This window comes from Melanostigma gelatinosum (assembly GCF_949748355.1).
Source record: "Melanostigma gelatinosum genome assembly, chromosome: 7".
NCBI classification, from domain to species: domain Eukaryota; kingdom Metazoa; phylum Chordata; class Actinopteri; order Perciformes; family Zoarcidae; genus Melanostigma; species Melanostigma gelatinosum.
The window spans coordinates 2,064,126-2,075,675 of NC_136640.1; the positions used below are offsets into that span (position 1 = coordinate 2,064,126).

General features: G+C 43.0%; 1 protein-coding gene across 1 annotated transcript in view; it reads left to right on the forward strand.

Annotated features, from left to right (window-relative positions):
• The first annotated feature begins 4,318 nt into the window (after positions 1-4,318).
• phldb1b (pleckstrin homology-like domain, family B, member 1b) overlaps positions 4,319-11,550 on the forward strand; it is a 73,400-nt gene continuing 66,168 nt past the window's right edge. The window contains exon 1 of the mRNA XM_079272040.1: positions 4,319-4,404. The gene's annotated coding sequence lies outside the window, so the exon portion shown is untranslated. The remainder of the gene's footprint in view (positions 4,405-11,550) is intronic.

Below are 11,550 nucleotides of genomic sequence, written 5' to 3' on the forward strand. Positions count from 1 at the left end.
AGCAAACAACCCCTCAGGTTAACACTCTTTCAGCGGTTTTGCAGCACCATTAGCGCTGTTAGCATCGTTAGCTGCGAGCCACCGTGATGCAATGGAAATGTTTCCAATCTCGGATCTTGCATCCTTAAAACGGCAATATCAATATGTATTATCGAGAAATGTTGCTAATAGGCTAAACTATTATTACTGCTAGCGTTGTTAGCATCGTTAGCTGCGAGCCGCCAACATGTTGAGTCGTTGAGAGGCAATAGGAATGCTTCCAATCTCTGATCTTGCACCTTTAAAGGACCACTTAGCGATATATATTATATATATGTTATATATATTACCAACGGATCAAATGCGTAATGTGAAAGCTGTTGATAGTTCTTCGGGAGGAGAGCAGGCGGGCGCTTCCAAGACTAGTTATCTCGCTAACTAGTCGTCCTCTCTGGAGCGGCCGTCTGCTCTCCTCCCGGCAGAGCGGTCTGCCAGCGGCGTAGGAATCGGCTAACATGCTCGCCGGCCAGAGGAGTGAGTGACGATATTGAGATACATTTCTTACCCAGTGTTACCTAACGTGATTGTGCCTCCCCCTATGCTCCATCCACAGAAATACGTCATATTTACTTTAACAGAAATGTGGTCGATGAATAAATAGCCTGTGTATCCGAACCAAAAATAAAATGGGGCCGGTTTAGACCTCGGGCCAATAAAAACATGTGACCTCTATCAATAGCACAGTTGGAGGCCAGGAAGCAGCAACTAATATGTCGTTTCCCAATGGAGACGTGTGAGCTCACTGCTTACTGCCAACACAAATGTCCAGTTGAGAAGGAATACCTACAAACTAATGCTACAGGGAGAACTCTGCAACACTCAGCTTCAGAACCGACCGTCGTGCATCGTTGTGGCATTGCTGAGCAGCGGGACGTGTGGGAATACAGACGTCATGGTGGGAGGTGAATTGAGCATTGAGCAAGAAAGGGAGTTTTGAAAGAAGACATCTCAGTGGGGATTAACTCATCAGCCCACATTGATATATTTACAGCAGTTACAATCTGTGCAATTTGAAGTGTCTGCAGAGAAGATCTCCCACCAGCTGCCATAACCGGCATCAGAGTCACATTTGAGTAAACGGGTTGAATTCGTCTCAGACGGTTTGGTTGGGATGATCGCCTCTGCAACAGCCCAGCTGTGTGATTTAAGCTGACAGATGATGAGGGCACTTATAAATACATATAAATCATGATAAGTCCCACCCAGCCCGGCAGGAATGTTAGACATGTAAATCAAAAAGAAGCCTTTCCAGATCAGTACAGATGCATGCAGTTACAGCTGGAATTTGGGCTAAATGATGTTATAGCGGATCCAGTTTGGTCAGAGAGCAACCAGCTGTACTGTACTGTAGACGTAGAACACGGTGTAGTGACCGTTGCGTCCCAATAAAGTCACTGTGGTTTCTGTAATGCTTGTCCTGACGCGTGTCATAAATAACGTAGTCCAGTTTCCAATATAGCTATTTTATTTCTCTCATAATCAGAGTTCACCACTTTCTCTTCAGTTATGCATTTCTCCATAAAACCAATAAATCATAACATTCGCCTTCGTTACATCATACACCTATGAGCAACACCTGTGTCCAATGACCCCACTGATTATATTACCTGTGGCCTGACTCACAGCGCCACTACGCCCCATGTGGTGGGAGGTTAAACAAAAACAACAAAATGGCTCTTACACACGCCGTTACTTTTACTCTCTTTTTATCTAATGTGAATGAGCATTACAGAATTATTTCACTTCTCTGCACGAGCGACTTTGCACAGCAACACACGTCCCTCAGCGTTTGCACTACATTGTGGATGTACATGTTTTTATGACCTCAGTCTTGTGTTGTGACTCCGTCTGGCCATTTGAATTCTATTTATGTTGATTCTCTGGAGCATATAGTGAGTAAAGCGCTGAAGATCCAGGATCGGAAAAGTGAAGCCAAAGCTTCATGTGTTAAAGCTGCATTCTCTCTAGTGTCCACCAGGGGGCGACTCCTCTGGTTGTATAGAAGTCTATAGAAAATGACTCTACTTCTCTCTTGATTTATTACCTCAGTAAACATTGTAAACATGAGTTTATGGTCTCAATCTCTAGTTTCAAGTCTTCTTCAATACAGCATGATGTTCATTTAGTACATTATGGTCCATTTAGAGTCACACAGACCATAAAGCAGGGGATGCTTTACGGCGGGGCTACACGCTGATTGACAGGTCTCTAGCAGAGACGTATACGGGCCATAATAATGTCATTAAATACACACCTGTGTTTACTCTGCAACGACAAGTCAACATGGCTGCCGTGAAAAGGGTCTGTTGGGCCAACACTACTAACACCAACACTTTACTACGTCACTGAAGGTTGGTTTCTCCTTTAATTTGTCTGCAGTCGCTGTCCTGAAGCTCCTGAGCAGAAGGTCAATGGGATCCAATAAAATAAACGTGTGTAATAGAATCTTACAATATGTGCTCAAAAAACAGTTTATGGCCATATTAATGGGTGGGAGTGTTTACATTACTGTACATTTACTGGGGCCAATTGAAAGAGAAGCCTGGCATTACACAGAGTCTCTAAGTCTGGACTCAGGGCAAAAAAACCCAAAGAAAGACAGAAGCACACACACACATTTGCAGCTCTCGAGTTTAGTGTAAAGAAACAACAGCCGATTGAAAGGTGGAACCAAAGCACTGAACACTTGTCACTCGTTAATAATAGACCATTTACATTTGTTTTTTGAGCACTAGAATAAATCCAGTAGTTTGAAGGATGTTTTCACATGAATATAAAATAGATATTAAGATGAATTATGAGCTGTTTAACTTCCTAACACGAGCTCTAAGCTCATTATTAGACATCGTTAAAAATGATAATGATGAGATTCGTTTTAATCAATAAAAATACAATATTTGATTTCCTATTCATTTTAATTGTGTGTTTTTATGACGAAAAAAACCCACTATAAATTACAATAACAAAGTAAAAGTATAATATTTAGTATTTTTGATGGTTCACTGTCTTCAGAGATGTTGAAATTATTTTTTGGACGGATGAATCCTTGTAGACCAGCTGCTATAAACAAACAACAAAGGGATCTATATCTGTTAATATGGATCAATGATCGGTTATTCGTATTGGCGGCAATATTTGCATGCTTTTTTCTTTTTACTCCGATCCGTGAGTTTTATGATTTGTTGCTCCACTAGTGCTCAGACTAGGTTATTCTGTTAGTTAGTTAGTTAGTTGGTAATTGTCTGTAACCAGTGTAGCATTAAAGCATGGTGGAATTAGCGAGCTAGCTAACTGGCCAGCTGTCTGCTAGTTAGCGAGTTAGCTTGTTAGCTTGTTAGCTTGTCCTTCTCCGGAGCGGCAGCGGGTGAGGCAGAGGGGACCGTTAGACTTGTTGTGCACTAGTGTAGCATCAAAGCATGGTGAAATTAGCAAGCTAGCTAACCAGCCAGCTGCCTGATGGTTAGCGAGCTAGTTTGTGAAATTACTAATTTAAATGCTAAACTGGTTCCAGAAAACACTCATCTGTTAGCAATGTGCCTTCCTACGCTGTCACAGGAGTGTGTGGATGAAACACTAAGTTGTTAAGTTGTACTACGCTTCCTAACGTTACTCCACTGTTCACTGCAAAGCCTGAGCTCAGTGAGTCCTCCGCTTGTTGTAAGTCAGTTTAGTTTATACGGAAGCTAACCCGCTACAACAGTACACATAAAAATGGCCGCCGCTCTGACCTTCCTGCTCCTATTTCATTTCTGTGACTCAAACACGACATAAAATGTGTTTAAATGATACAGAAGCCGTTCATTAGAGCAGACTCAGTGCTGAGGGGTGAACATGGGATGATGTGGTTCAGAGTAACAGTAGCTCCAGTGTGAGAGAATACATGACCCCCACCCCCTCACTGTACTCCACTCCTCTTTCACCACCTACTTTACCTTCGAGTCCCAACATTCTGCAGGTCTTTCATGAACAACACAGCATTTCTTTATCCGAAAGAATGGACGCCTTGTGTCCCCTCGTGCTGGGGCGAGGCTGACCGGACCAGGAACGGCCGCAGGGTGCATGTGTTTAAGGTGTGTGTGTGTGTGTGTGTGTGTGTGCGTGTGAGTAAAGGCAAAAAAGAGAGAGTGGGAAAGAGTGAGCATGCAAGTCAAGAGGGAGGCGACCAGCAGCAGCCAGTCAGACAGTGTGTGTCAGCAGCCACATGGCTTTAGCCCAGTGTGTGTTATGACAGCGACAGACAGTGTGTGTGTGTGTGTGTGTGTAGGCAGAGAGAGAGAGAGAGAGCAGTGTGTTTGTGTAGTCCTGTGGTGTTACTGGAACACCACTGCGCGCACACACACACACCTACAACCAGCACTCCACCAGGTAAAGTAGAAGCTTGACACGTTGTTCACATGCTGTTTGTGATGTCAGACAGTTTGATCAGAGCTACTGTTATCTTTAGAGTGCCGTTCTGATTTTAAAAAGCAGGGAAATTCTTTTATGTCATGATTTGCAAAGGATACTTCTTGTATCATGCTGTTATTATATTAATTCATCGTGTTGAAGCTCCTGGAAATATCAGAAAGAACCGCAAAAATGATTTGGTTAATGTATTGGCTAATATTGTACTAAAATGGCTTTACATATTTGGAGTTCTTTGGAGTGAAACTTGGTTTCTTGTGGTTAAGTTTGATAATATCAGAGTGAAGTCAAAGCTTCATGTGTTAAAGCTGCATTCTCTCTAGTGTCCACCAGGGGGCGACTCCTCTGGTTGTATAGAAGTCTATGAGAAAATGACTCTACTTCTCTCTTGATTTATTCCCTCAGTAAACATTGTAAACATGAGTTTATGTCTCAATCTCTAGTTTCAAGTCTTCTTCAATACAGCATGATGTTCATTTAGTACATTATGGTCCATTTAGAGTCACACAGACCATAAAGCAGGGGATGCTTCAGGGCGGGGCTACACAGTGATTGACAGGCAGTTACCACGGCGTTGTCCGTGTTTTCGTATTACAACTTTAACTCTTTCAGAGTTTGTTTTTACTTGATGAAAGTTTTGTTGTGCTTAGCTTCACCCTCTTGTGTCACTTCTGGTTGCAAAAAAAAAAAAAGATGGCGACGACCAAAATGCCAAACTCAAGGCTTCAAAACAGCATTCCACAAACCACTTCTGATTTACAGTCTGGATAATATGAGCACCACTATCGGTGACTGAATAAATGATGGCCGAACAACATCATTGTTTTCATAGCGTGAGGTTGGTAGTTTTGATTGGAGGACGTTGGTTTCCGGATCATTTTTTTGTGTTTTTACTGCGATAACCCAAGAATGCACTCAGCAAACAAACTAAACGCGGAGCTGAATTAATGAGCTGCTGCTCTCACGGCCTTCATCAGTGAATATAATGTGTTGTCTTTGTCCTTCGTGGGATCTTCTGGATGTTTCCCGCTCTGGAAGTTGAGCTCTCTGTGAAGCCCGACACAGTTGGTTTCTGCAGCATGTTGGAGTTTATTCATGTTTGCCGTATATTTTACGATAGAATGCCAGTTTTATGGTTTCCGCTTGTTCTGCTGCCTCTGAAAGACCAGAAAGAAAATCCTTCATGTCTGCTTTAAGATGTGATGTGTTATTACTTCAGGATAACTTTGCCTGTAAAGTAGCAGCAGCCTGGTTGTTTTACAATTTCTATTTCATCGAAAACGATTTAATTGCGCTTTGAGTGTCGAGCCTATGGTTGAAATTACAGACTAAATGCTACTTTTCTGAACTGTGTGCATCGTTCCATATTTTGTGAGTATAAGAAAAAAAACATGACAAAAAATTGAAATAAAGTTAAACAGCAACATAGCTATGTACATATATATTGCACCGATTGAATTATTGCACAAGACACTTTCCATTATGCTGTGTAGCATTGTACAATAGAACATAATACAATAACATGTAATCTCATACATATATAACAATACAGTGTTGGGCGATAGTGATTACGTTGCATCATGTCATGAGACTAAACTATTAAACGATGTTTTGTATAATTATGTCTGTTAGCATTAGCCACCATCAGCTGGTCAGATCAGACACAGTGGGGCTGAAGCAGCTAAACCTCTCGAGCTTTGAATTGAGTCATTTCTTACGTTATTTCTTCTTTAAAACGTTTAAAATCATTTTAAACACAAGCAGTGCCTTTGACCTGGGCTCACCCTGAAGCACAGATGGACAGCGGTAAAGGAGTGGAGGACAGAGGTTGGAGATGGAGGGTAAAGCAGCTACAGCGTGGGCCTGTGAGAGGCAGAGACACAGAGACCCAACAGGCCGGCTGTTGTTTGAACCTCCCGACCGGAGCAGAGCCGGGCCACATTTTTCGGGCGCCTGGCAGAAGAAAAACGGCCGTACGGAGTTCCCAGACCGCAGCGACTCTCTAGCTCGTGATAATAAATCCTTTGTTGTGTGAGCTCATTCTGTTGAGAGCATAATCAGGCCGAGCACAGAGGGACTCTATCTAACCCCCCCCCCATCACATCACCCTCAACCACACACCCATCCATCCAGAACCTCTCTGGGTCTGGCTCCTCGAGGTGCTCCTCTTCTGCTGTCAGCGATACACTCGTCGCCTTGAAGGTGATCTTGCAGGTTTCCTTGCACCCTTGTAGGATGTCCCCACCAGAGGACTGTGATGAGCTTGTTATTTCATTATGGCGGCGTTAGTGTAAAATACCTCATTGGACGTGAGTGCATTCATAGAGGGGGAGATGTGCAAATGCTGGTTTCCTAAATGTGGAGTAGGAGTCAGGCACTTTGCATCACATCCACTCAGCTCCTACATCAGCATCGTTCTCAGTGTGGAGCAGTTTGAGTGGTGATTGACCTCCGTGAGTGCTGATTGGTTCATGGCCATTTATTTAAAGGTGACACCATTTGACCGCATTCAGCAAAAACTGAAGGCTTCGTCTTTGCACTGAGCTGCTGAATGAACAATAATTAGGGTGGTGGGTTTACTATTGTGTGTAATATCACAAGTATTAGAAACCAAATATAGAGAAACCATCTGCTTTGATGATTCATGCTGTAATTTAAAAAATTTAAGTGTAGTGTACTGTGTAGTGTACTGTGTAGTGTACTGTGTAGTGTACGGTGTAGTGTACTGTGTAGTGTACGGTGTAGTGTACTGTGTAGTGTACTGTGTAGTGTACTGTACTGTGTAGTGTACGGTGTCGTGTACGGTGTCGTGTACTGTGTAGTGTACTGTGTAGTGTACTGTGTAGTGTACGGTGTAGTGTACTGTGTAGTGTACTGTGTAGTGTACGGTGTAGTGTACTGTGTAGTGTACTGTGTAGTGTCGTGTACGGTGTAGTGTACGGTGTCGTGTACGGTGTCGTGTACTGTGTAGTGTACTGTGTAGTGTACTGTGTAGTGTACAGTGTCGTGTACGGTGTAGTGTACTGTGTAGTGTACTGTGTAGTGTACGGTGTAGTGTACGGTGTAGTGTACTGTGTAGTGTACTGTGTAGTGTACTGTGTAGTGTACTGTACGGTGTCGTGTACGGTGTAGTGTACTGTGTAGTGTACGGTGTCGTGTACGGTGTCGTGTACTGTGTAGTGTACTGTGTAGTGTACGGTGTTGTGTACGGTGTCGTGTACTGTGTAGTGTACGGTGTAGTGTACGGTTGTAGTGTACTGTGTAGTGTACTGTGTAGTGTACGGTGTAGTGTACGGTGTAGTGTACGGTGTCGTGTACTGTGTAGTGTACGGTGTCGTGTACGGTGTCGTGTACTGTGTAGTGTACTGTGTAGTGTACGGTGTAGTGTACTGTGTAGTGTACTGTGTAGTGTACGGTGTAGTGTATGGTGTAGTGTACTGTGTAGTGTACAGTGTCGTGTAGTGTACGGTGTAGTGTACAGTGTCGTGTAGTGTACGGTGTAGTGTACTGTGTAGTGTACTGTGTAGTGTACAGTGTCGTGTACGGTGTAGTGTACGGTGTAGTGTACTGTGTAGTGTACGGTGTCGTGTACTGTGTAGTGTACTGTGTAGTGTACTGTGTAGTGTACGGTGTCGTGTACTGTGTAGTGTACGGTGTAGTGTACGGTGTAGTGTACGGTGTCGTGTACTGTGTAGTGTACTGTGTAGTGTACTGTGTAGTGTACAGTGTCATGGACATAGTTTGTACGGTGTAGTTTATGTGAGTGTGATGACATTCAGAGGGATGATGAACCACGTTACTGACGGAGGAAGAAGCCGTGAGAATGAGCAGCTCATCAGGACGACAGAGGTTACTGACTGCTCCCTCCACTTTGTTATTCACACAAACAGCTGTACAATCTACTGTAGCCGCCTCTCCCAACAGCTGCAGCATGTACAACTCACACACACACACACACACACGCACACGCACACACGCGCACACACAGATCAGGCAGCCAATCAGAATGCGTTTCATCTGCAGATTGGGATATGACCTTTGCAGATTCCTCTCCCTTTCTTTGTCCTCCCCCATCATTTCCTCCCTTCATTGTCTCTGTCTTCTATCAGCAGTGAGCCTTCAGGCCGGCGATTCATCCCCAAACAGAGACGTCTCTCACATTCTCTCACACGCTGACAGAAGAGCAGTCTGAGAGGCACTGTTGGCTTAATATGACGTTTTACAACATCTAACCAGCTCTAAGGCATATGCTGCAGTTACTCACACACACACACACACACAGTGTTTTCACTGTGGAGTTGCTATAGTAACGAAGGGTTTTGGCAGAGAGGCAGCAGCCTTGTAAAGGGTGATGTCATGGTGTTTTGGCTGCTGCTCCTCATCTTCACCTGGCCTGTTGGGACACACACACACACACACACACACACACTGTGAGCTCACTAATGCACTATGATGTGTGTGTCGTAGACTATAAAGGAAACTTTGATGATCTTTGCAGAGATATTGCAAAATATATCAAGATACACAAAACAACAGGATATAAATAGCACATGCGATTGTGTTTGGCAAATATGGAGTTCAACCGGTGGCGGCTGGTCAATAGAGGGCGCTAGGGCGCCGCCCCACCTTGAGCCACAACAAATAAAATAAAATAAATAATAATAACAATAATAATAATGTGTGTGTACATATATATGTGTGTGTATATATATATATATGTATATATATATATATATGTATACATATATATATATATATATACATACATACATACATACATACATACATACATACATACATACATACATACATACATAAAACAACAAAATCCCCCAACAAAAGAAATTGACACGACACAGTGGTTAAGAAAGAGAATGTGTGTATTCATCGGTGATATTATGCATGTTTTCCATCAGGAAGTACAGCGAGTGTTTCCAGAGTTAATGCGGCTGCATGACAACACAAAGACACACTCATTCTGCTCTTTGGACCACTTTCCATGACTCAAAGGGATATCCCAGCCTCCCCTCCTCTCCTCTCCTCTCCTCTCCCCTTCACTTCCTTTCCTCCTCCTCCTCCCCATCACTCCCGTCTTTCAGAGTTTACCACCAACAATGTTCATTCCTACACATGAAGAAGCTGCGTGGACGTCTGGAAGTATTAGAAAAAGGACGCTGGATGGATTTGTAAAGCTTTGAATGAGAGCAGAGCAGAAGAGAGAGGAGGGTGAGCGACCCTGAATGTGTGGAGATGAGTGTTTATGTGTATTATTATCATTAAGTCAAAGCTCCTCCTTCATGGACGGAGGACAGAAACATGCTGTCGGCTTTGTTTTGGTGACAATAACTTGATGTTCATGAGTGAACCTGCTCTGTGATCTGTGAGGCCACATCAGCCTTCAGTCTGATAGGATGTCATGATTTATTTCATATTTATTGCTGGATGGATTGATAATCGATTAGTTGTCTGTGGGAAACTTTTAACACATTCTAATACACAAACACATGTTCACATGAAGAGCTTCAGTGGAGGAATTTAGTGTTTCTGATCATAAAGACTTTACAACTCAAACAGGCTTTACATCGGCACCATTTTAGAAACAATCTTCATCCACACACCGAAAAACACAGTTACAAGGCTGCTGGTTACTGTAGTTTAACAATGGCGGCAACCTCCAGTTCAACCGAGTGAAGTCAAAGCTTCATGTCTTAAAGCTGCATTCTCTCTAGTGTCCACCAGGGGGCGACTCCTCTGGTTGTATAGAAGTCTATAGAAAATGACTCTACTTCTCTCTTGATTTATTACCTCAGTAAACATTGTAAACATGAGTTTATGTCTCAATCTCTAGTTTCAAGTCTTCTTCAATACAGCATGATGTTCATTCCGTCTTGAAATATACCCACAGCTTGATAAAAGCCCCGTGTTGACCCCATATATCGGTGTAACAGGGTCAGTGTGTGGTGTGTACCTGTGGGTCCTGTAGTCCAGTATCCGGCAGCGTTCCCGCTCCTCCTCCAGAGGATTACTGCTGTTGAAAGAGCCTCTTTGTGCCCTCGAGGCTGGAATGTCTGTCCAGCGCCACGTCTTTGAAACACTGAGCCAAAAGTCAACGGAACCACTGAGCACTGGAATACCACATTCCCAGTCACCCACTCCCACTGGTTTCCCTGTTCTGTCCCCGTCTGGTGGAAGTAAAACGGGACCGTTACTCTCACTGCTGTATTCCAAGCAGGGGCCACGTTTTACTCTCTGTGGCCCCGTTTTTAATTTCAAAATAAAAGTCCTCTATGGAAACAGAACCATCATGACTAGAAGTAAAGAGAACTTAAACATGTCTTTAGTCCAGAATAACACAGTTATAATGACATAAACTATTTTTTTAAAATTAAGAAAAAAGTTGAATTCCTTTGATAATTTCTTTTTACAAAAATTGGAAAAATATCTGATACGGTGGTTACAGCTGATCACGGAAACGTAGCCCCACCCTTTTGTTCCCCTCAGTTAAACTCTGTCAGCACTATTGCCGTAGTCTGCGCTGTTAGCACTGTTAGCACTGTTAGCAGCAAGCTGCCAGCTGCCAGCTCAGCTGTTGCCATGTTGAAAGCTGTGCAATATATACACACAATTTTGCGGGGAAAAAACAATTTTACTCTGTTTTATGTTTGTTTTTTTCAACATTCTTCTCTTCTGTTTTTTAAAAGTCTATTATTGGAGTTTCAGGTGGCGCTTGATTGTAACGTTTATGCTGCCATCTTGAACAGGACCCTCTTGGAAATGAGTTTAAAAATCTCAATGCTTTTATGTTCCTAAATAAAGGTTAAATAAAACAATAAAACAAAACTATAACAAAACAAATAGACAAATACCTTTGGGAGAGTTAGACAAGATGTTTCCATCCAGTGGAATTTGAGGAACTGCTGCTTCAAACACTTGGCTCTGGTTGGTGCCTGTGCAGGAACATAACTTGGCGATGAAGGAAGTCTTGAATCTCAGTCTGTTAGTAGATTACCAGCAAAGTATTCATACTTTATGACCAACCTCCTTTAAGCTGGTCACCTTCTCTCCTCATTCGTAGGAAAGACGGGAGCTTTCCATCATTTTTAGTCT